Genomic DNA, 13,733 nt, shown 5'->3' on the forward strand with positions numbered 1-13,733 from the left:
GGCTAGATGGTGCATATTGTAAGAAAAGAACAGTAGCGCAACCAAGACGAACACAAGAGAGGACCACACAGGACTAGTGCTAAACTTCATCTAACTTTATTAACTAACAGCGCAGCAAATATAAGGAAAACCAGGCCACGTGCAGAGAGATACCAGTTTCCACACAACACTATCTACAGAACCGTTCAAGATACGCCATTTCCGATTTGAAGAGGTTCACCGACGTATCGCTAACACAAGATACACCTCTCTTCCTTATATGAAATGCTTCCAATAGTTCCCTTGCCCTTGTGTCTTTGCTTCTACCTAAAATCTTTATCTCATGATACCGTGGTTGACACTTTTCGCAGTACTTGCATCTTGCCTGTGGCAAATGTTCTGCGGCTCGAGGGCATTAACACTCAGCGCACCACTTACGTCCTTCACTGACCGGGCGTGCTCACCTGCCGCCCGGGCGTGCTCACCTGCCGCCCGATACGTCGGTGAACCTCTTCAAATCGGAAATGGCGTATCTTGAACGGTTCTGTAGATAGTGTTGTGTAGAAACTGGTATCTCTCTGCACGTTTCCTGGTTTTCCTTATATTTGCTGCGCTGTTAGTGAATAAAGTTAGATGAAGTTTAGCGCTAGTCCTGTGTGGTCCTCTCTTGTGTTCGTCTTGGTTGCGCTACTGTTCTTTTCTTATAATATCGGCAAGTACCAGTTTTTGTCACAGTATGTTGCCCACAAAAGCTGCAGCCCAGTCTTGCCCGACGGAAGCGGCGCGCTATGCAGATGCCGGGAAATTACCCATGTGTCTCTGAACGTCACCGATCTTTCCGCCGGCGTCACTGTGAGGATTCAACTCGGCTCTCGAAGACTTCTCTGTCGCATCCGTGTACGTGTTGCCACGGAAGAAGGTGACGTTAGATGGGCTTCTGCAGCAGCTTTGTGACCGCTGTCCAGTTCCACGAATTATCTGTGTGGGGACCTTAACGCCTAACACTTTGTCTGGGGGGACAGGAACATGGATTCGCGGGGACGACCACCAGTAGACACCACTGATAATGTGGACCTTTGTGTTCCTGGAAGCCCCACCTTCTTTCGGCCACCAGCCTCAGCCACAGCTATAGACCTGACACTGCATTGAACTGACGACCGGTTGAAGTGGTCAACGGGACCGGACTGCATGGGGAGTGACCGTTATTAATTTTTGTGTTTTCTGCCGACTTCTGTCTGCGCTATTAAATAAGCCATGTTGTCAACTGGGACCAGTACAGAAAGCTTCCAGGATGTGCATTTGCGGTGATATGCGGTGATAATATCAGAGTTCTCGCTCTTTATGAATCCCTTTCTCTGTGGAGATACTGCCAAGTAGTGGTTATGGCAGTCGGGAAGAGAGCGAAGAGGGCTTCCAAAGGAAACTGTTTATTGGGCTGACTCACGGCCTAAAAGAATTAAATGACTCGGCGGCGGCGATAGGCAACAGACGTGCTTGGCGGTCGTCGTACGGAACACCCGCCGCTCTAAGCGGCGCTTAATTCAAAGCTGACAACGAACTTTAGAGATACGGCGTTCAAAGTAACTACAGTAGTCTGGAACTAAATAGAATCTGTTCCGCCTGTCTGCGATCATTCGAGATAAATCTGGTCGTATCTTTCACCGCAGGCAAAGTGATAAAGCCACGTTCCGGCAGCATTGAGCTTGAACAAATAAGCATTAGAAAGCTTTGCAGGAATAGACACATTCAATTTGAAACTCACAACATGACACAGCATAAATATAGCGCATAAGACGCCGTGAATGAAATTCATCGAGTGAACAGATACACATGCAATGGAATAAGAAAATTGGCATTTAGGAATGCGAATACACCGATTTACAGAGTCATTTTACAAAAGTGGCAACGTATCACGAAGCATTTGTCGACCTTAATTAGGGTGGCGTGACGACCTATAATCAACAAAGCGCTGAATCTGATTATATTAGACTCTTTTAAAAGTTGATAGGTAAACTCTTAATTCCGTACACTAGCAATGTTACGTAAAACTTTTTCTCTGCTACTAAAAGCTTGCTTATATTACCTTGTTCGGCTGTGTCTCACAATAGAGACGAGTAGTTTAGGTAGGATGATAATAGGATATCACATATGAATAATTTCACTCTTTCAGGCCAATATACCTATTTCGATTTCAGATTGCTGTCATACGGCTGCATTTTACTCACCACAAAGTTATATGCTCGTCCCACTACAATCAATTTGAAAAATGTGGGCCAAAATGTATTCCAAAATGTGCACAAAATGTGCACATTGTATAATTTCAATGATAGATGATCAAAATATGGCGTCATTAATTACTGTAGCCTGCTCGCCCTGAGCTCTCAAAATAATGTTTTTGTTTTTGTAGCTTTTACTTCTAAGTGGTTATTTGGTGTTTATGAATCTAATGCTCATAAGTCATCGTTCGCCTTTACAACAGCTTCATTGAGATTAGAAGACTCTGTATACTGGTAGCATCAGCATACAGAACAAATTAAACTTCTAACGAGATATCAACTAGATCATTTATATACAGGATGAAGAACAAAGGGCTCGCAGTACCATCTTGTAGGAAACCTGAAATGATTCGTTTTTTTGCTAGATACGAAATTGTTACCGGAAACAAACCGATACCTAAGAGAGAGTTAGCTTTTGAATAAAGTAAGCAGAAGCCCGCGGATGCTATAGTTACATAATTTTTTTCGAGGATGTGAGGCTGGATATAATTCAATGCCTGAATAAAGTCTACAGATACACCAACAAAAATGTTTCTAAAAAATTGGGAAAATATAATCCTTTTGGTCGAATAGCGCTCATCGTTTACATTATTTTTTTTTCTGAAAGCCATACAGCGATGTTATAATATCATGTTTCTTAAAGAAGGAATCAAATACGGTATGAATTACTTTTCCTAGGCCTTTAGAGAATACGGGAAGGATTGATGTTCGTCTATTGTTGTTGACTTAGTGTCTAGCATCCTGGTTTTACACAGGTATAATATGTGCTGTTTGCATTTCTGAGAGAAATGTTCCTGACGATAGGCAAAGGTTACAAATATCGGCAAATATCGGGCCTATTTTATCCATAGCATATTTCACAGGCCTGATCTGTACACCATCAACCTGACAGGCGTGAGAATGTTTGAGACTTAAAAATCCAATCTGCAATTCGTTTATATCTGTGGGCTATAAGAAGAACGAACTTGCGTTCGCCTAACTTAACACACTGTAGGGAATGCGTGATGCGGCATTATAATCTCTGTGAATGAATTAACCGTTAAATGAGTGAACAATAGCTTGCCCACTAACGGCTTGGTAATTGTGAATAATTTCTTTAAATGTTTAGATATTCCGCCCATTAGCGAATTTAAGTTTTCCGAAGTGCATGCGTAAATCCTGGCAAAGACAAGAAGAATCGCTGGTAGTGCGTCTCTTAACCTCTATATTATTTTTTTTTTATTCGCGCGTTAGGGTTAATGCTCTTCTGCAGAAAATTCGGCATCGTCTTCGGTGCCGTCGGTGTCGGCGTTGTGAGCGAAATATCCCTGGAGGAGAAACCCTGGTGGGCCAGCTAGGTCATGTGACTTTGTGGCGTCATGACAACCTGCCCACCGAATTGTGAGCGAACTGACCACCGTGGCAAGTGGCAGTTGCATTAATGATTGGTCGCGAGAGGTTGCCCCGGAAGAGCAACCTGGGTAGCACGAGCCCCATCGGCGGCAGCACCTGCCATCGCAGGCAGTGGCACATCCCTTAACCGGTGCACCCCTGCGCAGTGAATGGGCTGAGGACACCCGCGGCTATCTGAATGTCTAGAATGACGAATTCCGCATATATGAGCATTAACCCATTAACTGAATCGCGTCATATGCCCTTAAGAGGGAGCTTAAGTATACCTTCCATTTTTTTTTTCTACCACGTACTGCGGACCGAATACGTTCCAAGCAGGAGAGACAGAATATAAAAATATACTAAAAAAAACTATGACCTTGAAAAAAATAGCACTTCTGTTGACAAAGCAGATACCAAAGATGGAGAACGCATACTGCGCACTTAACGCTTTGAAAGAACTTTTAAAGGCACGCAAGTCTGCTTCATCTCTAGACCGTATAAACTTCTCAAAGAGGGAATCATTTCTATAAATTCGCTTAAGCTGTGCTCGAGTAATCTATGGCTTACAGACACGTTTGAACTTCGAACTGTGCTTGTAGACAGTGTTTTCTATAGATCAAAATGAAATGTAGCCAGAAGATCTTACAAGCAAATTTTGGGTCTGTTTTATTGAGGACCGTGTTCCAACTTGCGGATTTCTACCCAAAAAAACGTCTAGGCCTGCTTAGGAACCAAATTTACATGTATCAGGAATGTGTCCATAATATCGAAGGCGTGCCTCATAGACTGAGTTGCTTTGGGACGTTAAACCCCAATAAACCAAACCATAATGTCGAAGCAAGTTATTTCAACGCTGCAGCGTACGGAAAATGTGGTCGCTCACAGGGTAAGTAAAAAACACTGCTCGTGACAAGAGAGGCTTCCAATGACCTATAAAAATTCAAGTATAGTTTCGGAGGAGTGTGTCACTCCGGTGGGTGACTCGATGCAGTTTATGCAGTCACTGCAAGGTTTCATAATCAAGTTTTGCTTCGGTATTGCTACTCAAACCAACATTAAAATCATTGCAAATGATAACATTATATTGATTTTAATTTAGAAAAGTTATGAAATGGTCAATAAAAGATAAAAAGTTTAGTATTTTGCAGTTGGGAGAACGACAGCAGGAAGGTATGATCAAATTTTGTAATTTTACTTAAACCATCTCGTAATAGTTTTTCAGAAAGTAAAATTCGTCTAATAATTCCTTTTCCAAAGAATTCTTCACCTGCAGCGACATGCCAGCTCTTGCTCCTGTCGACCTGTACAGGCAAAACGTTTTCATGCCGGGTATCTGGAAAAGATCCAAGCTGTTTGACTGCCTTGTCTCAGAAAACATAACATCAAAACAGTTTTGCAACTTACTGAATGAACATTCAAGTTCCGCAGCCTTGTTTCTTGTTGATTGAGGAGTCAAATAAAAACCCTTAAGAAAATAATTTATTACAGTGCCAAAGACTCAGTAATTCTTTTACTATAACCTGCCCTATAGATAGAACGCGTTGGTGCTCATCTTGCACATAGAGAGCCGTTTATGCGTTCAAAGGCGACGAACCATTCACGTTCCTGATTATATCTTCCGATTGTCATTCTTCCTGGGAACTAGCACATCACCATTTTTATGCCATGCGAAATCATATCCAGTCTCCTCCCCAGGTTTAGGCAACAGCCAGGAGAGTTCTAGAAGGTTTTGTCACGTTTTCGCAGATGAACATGGCTTCTTCAAGCTCTCTAAGGTTTTACCTTTTTGGAGTCAGGAATCTCGCATATCTTGGTGTACGGAGAACAATCACTCCTCGTACCTTTCCTGGCTTTGCAGGTTGCTAGAAGTCTTTTCCATCTGCCTCAGGAATGTCATGAATTTCAATGCTAAGGCCCCTACTGCGCCATTCGAGATCCTTAACGTCAAGTCTTGAATTGGTCAATTTGTTTTGCTGTGTCGTCGTACTCATATGTCTGAACTTTAGCTTTAATATCTTTAATTTCCAGCCGCCGCGGTGGCTCACTGGTTGTGGCGCTCAGCTACAGACCCGAAAGACGCGGGTTCGATTCCGGCCGCGGCGGTCGAATTTCAATGGAGGCGAAATTCTAGAGGTCCGTGTACTGTGCGATGTCAGTGCACGTAAAAGAACCCTAGTTGGCCGAAATTTCCGGAGCCCTTCACTACGGCGTCCCTCGTAGCCTGAGTCGCTTTGGACGTTAAATCTCAGTAAACCATTTTTAATTTGCTTGCCTTGCATATCAACACGCTACCGATACTTCTCAAACTGGCTGATGATCATATTAACAGACCGTTTTATGCCGCCTACTTTGCCATTCAGTGAAAGAAGGAAAGTAAGCTGTCTGTTCGTTTCAACAACGATAACCTCCAGGTCAGCAACTCCGTTCTTGTTCGGAGCGCTGCCAGTACCTTCCATGCCAGTTGTTATGCATGCTTCCCACTTCCACGACTTCTTATTAGACTCCCGTTTTGCCGAAAATGTCGTGCCACACATTCCAGGACGCAGAGCACCAACGAAAGCAAATTCGCGCTCAGCACAAGTAATGACATTTCCATAATAACGCAATATACAGCGGCATACACAACAGCGCGTCAGGATCAAGACCTCTCAAGTCTGACATTGCAAGCAAGTGCGAGCCACAACACAGTGTCAGCAGGGGTCGCAAAAGAAACGGCAGTTTTTACTACAATTAGAAAGAGTAACCAACCTGTAATGTACAGGCTGGAGCTTTATTAATGCGCAAGCATTATGCGACTCATCGGCAACGAAACACGGCGTTGTTATCCAGACGAAATGGTCCGAAAACTCTAATGATGTAATCAGCACAGCTGCCATAGCAACCATATGAGAGTCAACAGAGGCCCAATGTATACGCAGACGGCCAATGGCCTTTAGGTCAAAGGCCTATAAGGTGAAGGCCTTTAAGGTGAAGACATTTAGAGTAAACGCCTTTGACATAAAGGCCTTCATGCCGCCGCGCTGGCTCAGTGGGTATGGCGGTCGGCTGCTGGCCCGAGAGACGCGGGTTCGACCCAGGCCGCGGCGGTCGAATTTCGACGGAGGCGAAATTCTAGAGGCCCGTGTACTCTACGATGACAGGGCACGTTAAAGAACCCCAGGTGGTCGAAATTTCCGGAGCCTTTTACTACTGCGTTCCTCATAGACTAAGTCGCTTTGGGACTATAAACACCCACAAACCGTAAAGCCGTTCACCCTAAATGCTTTCCACCTAAACGCCTTTATTACAAAGGCCTTCAACATAAAGGTCTTCACCCTGACGGCCTTTGAGGCATAAATACTAGTTACTAACTGGTACTAACTAGTAAAGAAATATAGTGAACTAGTAGCCTACGATGAGACACAAATGCTTTCGCGTTCACAGCATGTGAGTAGCGTTGCTCGTGCCGCCAGATGCGAAGAGCGACACCCCCCGCAAGAGGCTTACAGGCGCCAAGGTGTCGCTGTTACTGGTAGACGTATATTGTCGTATCAAAGGAAAGTGACTTATCTTGTTTCTTGTTTATTGGTAACGTAGCGGCGCGGCAGATTCGACGTTCAGGCTGGATGACCGCGCCGGAAGGACAAATGCCGGGGCTCACGGCATCAGCCTGATCCGTGCGTAGGATGGTGCTCCTTCCGTCCTGTTGTCCCTGACACCGCTGCCGCCAAAGATTACCATGACCGTTTACACTTGAATCCTTGTTCGTTCATTGAGCTAAGAACTTACTTTCAGGTCACTTTAGCTCCAATTAGTCAACTGTGAGACAACACTGATTTCCGTTAAATCACCCTAATGCGTCTTTTTGTTTCGGAATAAATTACTTTTCTCAAGAAATTACTGTTCCTTCAGAGGCTTGAATTCCGGTGGTTTTCGGTGGCTATGTTAGGCGCGCAAGGTCGTCTATTTTGTACTTAAATATACATGCACTGGCCAGCCATGTGAATGTACGCTAAAACACGCCGTTTCTTCACAGCAGGTTGGCCACGCATAAGGACGTACCGCATCAGAATATCCGGGGCCATCTTATTCCACCCGTCATCGGGAAAAGCCCGTAAAGCAATGCCACAAAGATATTTATTTATTTATTTATTGGTATTGGTTCAGGGGACATGCATCCAGCCACTTGGCCTAGTACGACCAGATAACACCATTGACGTGTACGTAGTATTTTCCTCCGGGCGCAATTTTAAAGGCCATGAGGGTCCGACATGTCAGGACAGGCAATATCCCTGGCGCCGCTTCAACAGTTCTACCATGTCGTATTTGCGGCTCGCTGCTCGAGCACGGCCCATTTCACCATGGCCTCGCATCTGACCCGCAGCAAAGAAAACAAGAAGAGTTTGCTATAAGCCGCTCTCATCGGCTCGGGTCGCGCGAGCCGTAATCCTCCTCAATCCGCCGTGCCAAGCGCCGCAAGAAAAAAAAAACCAAAGGGAGATAGGGAAAAAAAAACATGAAAGCAAATACGACAGCGCGCCGCCATTTTTGCGCAATTCGGGGCTGCGCTCCCAAGTCGACGATTGGGGGCTTGACACAGGCGCAATAGTCCGTGGGACCTATACGGCGCCCATCTTTCGGCGACGGTCATTCCGGGCCGTACGGCTCTAAACACGGAGCACAAATAGGACGATTCCAGAGAAGTGGGCGTAACACCTTAGCGGGAAGCGGAAGGCTGAGAGAGAAAAAAAGAGAAAGAAATGACCCACGGTTACATCCTGCTGCCTTACTCGCATAGAGCACAAACGAACAAATTTCTCCTGCAGCCCCTTCGTGATAAACAAGCTCTTTCCCTTCCTTTCGCCGACGACCTCCTTATGAGAAAAGAAAAAAAGATAGCAGGGGAGGAAACAACACCACTTGCTGCGCGTAAACGTGACCGTAAATGTATAGCAGCAACACGTCCTACGTAGCCGTGGATCTAACGCCACGCTGTGGATTGGAATTCGAGCCCATATTATACGCTTTCTTTGACCGTAACATCTCGGCACTCTTTCGGCAATGGATACGCGGGATATTGCTTGCATCGCTTCTTAGACCGCCGAACGTTTGATAAAACAAGAGTGACGAAGCATCAAAAGCAAAGCTATCTCCTGTGCGTTCGCGGTTCAAAATGGCGCCCCGTGCGGCCTTTCGCGACCTATATTGTATGCACTGGTACCGAATGCAATGACGCGAGCGCGCGCACGTGGAGCATGCCTACACTGCGACAGGCTGCGCCAATTTCAGACAGCGCCAGCCACGACGCCACTCTTCTGCTTCACTCACGACTGAAGCAAAAAGTAGATGTTTGTGATATCATTTTTCATATTTTAAACGAAATTCGTGAAAAATGACGTAGTATCAGCGCAACTCGTCGCGCATTGCTGCAGAAGTTTTCGTTTCGTTCGATATTCAGATGCTTAGTCGTGGTTTGCACTTCATTTATTTTTCGTTTGCGCAGGGAAGGTCACGACATGCTGCACAGGAGTCAACGCCAATTCGGTGCTCGTTGTCAAATCTGTCCTTCTCTGGAAGTGGCACGCCGTACCCACCCGGGGGGGTAGTTTGTATTCACCCCACCGCGTGCAGCGGCAGCAGTACTGAGAGGCCCCTTTTGTGAGGAATATTTCGAAACATAAGCTTCATAGGTGGGGAAATATTGCTGTAGAATCCTAGTCGCTTTGCGTATTAAGAATATAGTGGAACCATTCCGAAACTGTGTTGACGTGCCAGTGGAAGCGCGTATGTATTTTGCTCTCAGCGCAAGCGCGTGTGGCGCGTTTGTTTCTATTCTCCCGCCCTCGTGCGAGACGTTCGACGTCATCAGTATATGTTTGAAAGGCGCCTCAGGAAGAAACGTTCAGGTGCTCTTGTTACACGAACACAGCGAGTGTTTCAATCAATTACAGCTGGCGACGATGTAGCGGATCCCGGGTTCGGAAAACTAGCACGTCACGAGTGACTGGGATCGCTAATTTTCTCTCTAAGCGTACAGTTCGTTAACTTCAGTTCATCCCAGTCTTTCGTCGCCCCTGTAACATCTAGTGAGCTACAAGGCTCGGTCTTTGGTCCGTTATTTCTGTTGTACATTAATGACCTGCCTTGCAACATCACCTCGAACATTCGCATGTATGCTGAGGATTGCGTTTTGTATTACATCATTCATTCTTCAGATGTTTATTCTTGCATTGATGAATCACCTTCTAGCTTCTGCAGGCGTTGTGATAGCTGGCAGACGAATATTAATTTCCGCAAGACTATTGTTATGACTTTCGGAAATATATCCTCCTCATCGATTTTTTATTGCTCCTTTGGTAATGTGTACCTTCAAAGTGTGTCGGAGTATAAGAACTTAGGAATTATTTTTTCCTCCAACGTATCATGCTCTAAACATATTCACTTCATTTGTAACAAAACTAGAAAAATAGGATATTTCAGAAGAACATTAACTCATGCTTCGAAGCAAAGCAGGTTACTAACGTATAAATCCCTAATCCGTAATTCTTCACTATGGTTAGTTTGTGTGGAAGCGTTACAACCTAACAGATATTAAAAAAATGCGGCGATTCAAAGGAAATCAATTCGCCTCATGTGTAATAAATATCGCCGTTATTTTTCACCCTCTTCTGCCCTCGAATCATTACAATTGACGATCCTCGCCACTCGCCGGAAACTGGAATTGTTAAAATTTTCGGCCTTTGTCTTTCATTCGCACTACAGACTCTCAAGTGACAGGTACATCACGAGTGCCATATCATCGTCAACAAGAAGGTATCAGAATATTAATCGCTTATATTATTTTTCTCGCACTAATATGTTTAAATAAAGTTTCGTTCCGCGTACCATTGAACAATGGAATACACTGGCCGGTGTAGTGCGTTGCCCCCCAATAGACAGATTTACAGTAGCCATAATTAATTTATAACCTCTATTTCTTTACTTACTGTACCCCACACGCCCAATTTGTGTAGTGTTCACTATGTTTTCAAATTTGGTGTTTTCATTTTTGCTGCCATGTCTTGTAGTTTTGTTTGTACCTAAGGTGTTTTTGTTTGTGTCCACTCCTGCAATAGTCCTTGCAGGAGCTGCATTATGGGAAAATAAATAAATAAAAAATAAATATTGCAGTCGGTGGCGTTGGAAAGAAGCGCTTCGGAACGAGCGCATCAAGGGACAAATATGTACAGCTACTGGAAGTGCACAAACTTTCAACGGACGAAGAAAGCGAAGTATTGCTCTGATCCTGCGCAGTAGAAACGTACGGCCTCATTTAGATGCTAGTGGAGCCCGACAGACCAACAGCAGCGTCTCACGAAGACATCAAGAAAGCTGTTGGTAGGCACATGCACCCAAAGCCAGAATTCTTTTCTACAAACGAACCCAAGCGTGAAGCCATCGCAGACATCGCTACAGCGCTTCGGAAGCTTAATAAAGACTGCTGTTAATAAAGACTGCTGCTGCTGATTAATAAAGACTGCTTCCAGCGTTTTCTTATCGAGGAAACCCCGCAGATCAAGTGAGTTGCTGCTGCTGTTGTCGTAGGCATCCTCCTAACATGTGCAAGTTTAAAGCAGTAAGAGAAAGGGGCACATTGCTAAAGCCTGTCGCTCGAGAAAAACGCCTGATGTAAGAAAAGGATAAGCAACAACTCATGTTCAGAAGCGAAGCGAGTAAAATTCAGCCCACAAAGAAGGAGGTCTTTTTTCCGTATTTGAGTTCCACAATCAAGAATGGTGCGAAATCATGGATGGTACTTGTGGCCAACCAGTGAAGATGAAGGTCGATTCAGGAGCACCATGCTCAAAAATGAGTGAAAAAACGATTCGTGCGTTTGAATGCAGGGCAGGCTGAATTTCACTCATCAGCAGTGCTACACAGTTCGTAACTTGATCCAGACAGCAGCTACCGACCATTGCATAGGAAATGGTGGAAATCAGCTTAAAGGGACGTAGCGCAGTTTTACTTTTGCAAATGATTCGAACGGAAGGAAACAGCCTTCTCAGGCGTAATTGGTTCAAGCTATTGTGGATTCTGATCCAAGTAATACAAGCGGTATCAAGCTCCAGAGATGCAATGAAACGTTTCCTACGACAATTTTCAAGCAATTTGCCAGGGTAGAACGGAGACTGTGTGCCTAAAGAGGCTTAGCCAGACATCTTGAAATGCCACCAGGTACATTTTGTGAATAAGGACGATGTGGCAAAAGAAATTTGGTCCCCTAGTGCAACAAAGAGCCTGTACAGTCATCCAGTTGCAAACGCCTATTGTCGTCGTTAGAAGAAAGAATGGATCATTACGCTTCTGCGGCGATTTCCGAAGCGCATTTAACACCGTTGTGTATCCATTACCCGCGCACGGTGTTCCCTATGTCATCGTCTCTGATAACTGAACAGCGTTTACAAGCGATCAACTTTCTTGCAGTTGAATGGTTTGAGACCGATGTATACCGCACCATATCATCCAGCTTGTAATGGTAGAGCAGAGCGAATGGTAAGGGAAGTAAAGGAAGCGCTCAAGAAACAACCAGGAAAAGACGCCCACTGCAAGATATCGAGTTTCTTCTTGAAACAGTACTGTACTCTGCATTGGCTGATGGGCAAAAAGCCCAGCACAGTTGATCATGGGGTGGTTACTGCGTTCGGAGCTAGACAAGTCACACCCGAACCGCTTTCGAAAACCAGTTGTTCCTGTTCTTTTGGGGAAAGGGTACGCGATCAGTTATTTGGTGGACGCCACAATTTTTGTGCCACGACCTCGCTGGAAGGCAGCCACGATCGTCCCCGTGAAGGGGCCGATGACAAACTTGATGCGCAAGGCCGACGGCGGGCTACACTGGCACCAAAATAAGCTGAGACGCGCGTGGATTCACGAGCAGCGAGAGATTCACCAGACTACCACGTCCGCCTGCCGCTCATATCCACAACTTCGACAGAAGTCTCCACATGCGAACTGCCTCAAGCCAGAAGATCTTCAAAAGCTAGACGCCCCATGAAACGCTATAATTATAGATATTACAGATAAATTTTGTTTGTTGTGCAAACTAGACTCAAAAGGTGGAGCGTGGTGACGCGGCTGCGCAGGTGTATGTTTATGTTTTCATTCTCCCGCCGGCGCGCCTGACGTTTGACGTCATTAGTCTGCTTGCATCAAAGGGCATGAGGAATAAACGTTCAGTTCTTCTTACACGAACACGGACAATGTTTAAATCTGTTGCAGTAAGAAAAAATGTTGAACTTTGCAGCGGAATTGTGAGAAAGAAGAAAAAAAGTACATTAGTTATCTTTGTTATCTGTGGCTCTAGATGATAATCCTTTAATTGAAAATACGATACACAAAGTCGAGCTGGGTGCTGGTGAGGGAGAGGGGGTGCTGTGCTTGTAAGATAAACATGAAGCTGCTGGACCAACACTGCAAGATGAGAGGTCAAACTGGCAGAATTGTTACAATCCGTACACGAAAACATGAAACGGCAACAACGGATTCTCGAGACTGTGCCAAGGCGCAGAAAAACTGCGCAGACAGCACGGCTTCTTTCTATTAAATTCCCGAGATCGATCATTGTTTATTTTCTTTTCGAAGTCTAGATTATTTGCATATTATTTGCGCAATCCGGTTCCCATTCTATTTAAATTCCATTGACATACCGCATTTGTGAACCCAGACCGCGTCCGTAAAAGTTTGATAACACCGAGCGAGTGCACTCGAATAAAGTATGCGAAAAAAAAAAGGTTTCAGTGTGATTGGATGGGAAGACGACAGCTTTCTTTATTGTGTCGTACCTTGTGTCTGTAAGAAATTGAAAAGTGTAGCAGCGGCCGGGCACGATTGAGATGCACATGAGCGTGCGCCAATGTCCGTGTACTGCATTGTTCGGCGACGGCGGTGTGTTCCTTAGAAATCGGAATGCCTGAGTTCCCCGTCTTTTGAACAATTGGGTTCTTTTGTGCGGACCGGTCCCGGAGAATCGGCGAACAAATATTTACGAGAAGACGGAGAACGTTACAGAAGAATCGAAAAGTACAAAAGAAAAATTACGCCGCACTTCCAAAAGATAAAAATAAAGCCCAGGACGGCCGGGGAAGG

Source organism: Amblyomma mixtum, chromosome 3, assembly GCF_055824585.1.
Source record: "Amblyomma mixtum isolate Tamu chromosome 3, ASM5582458v1, whole genome shotgun sequence".
Classification (NCBI taxonomy): domain Eukaryota; kingdom Metazoa; phylum Arthropoda; class Arachnida; order Ixodida; family Ixodidae; genus Amblyomma; species Amblyomma mixtum.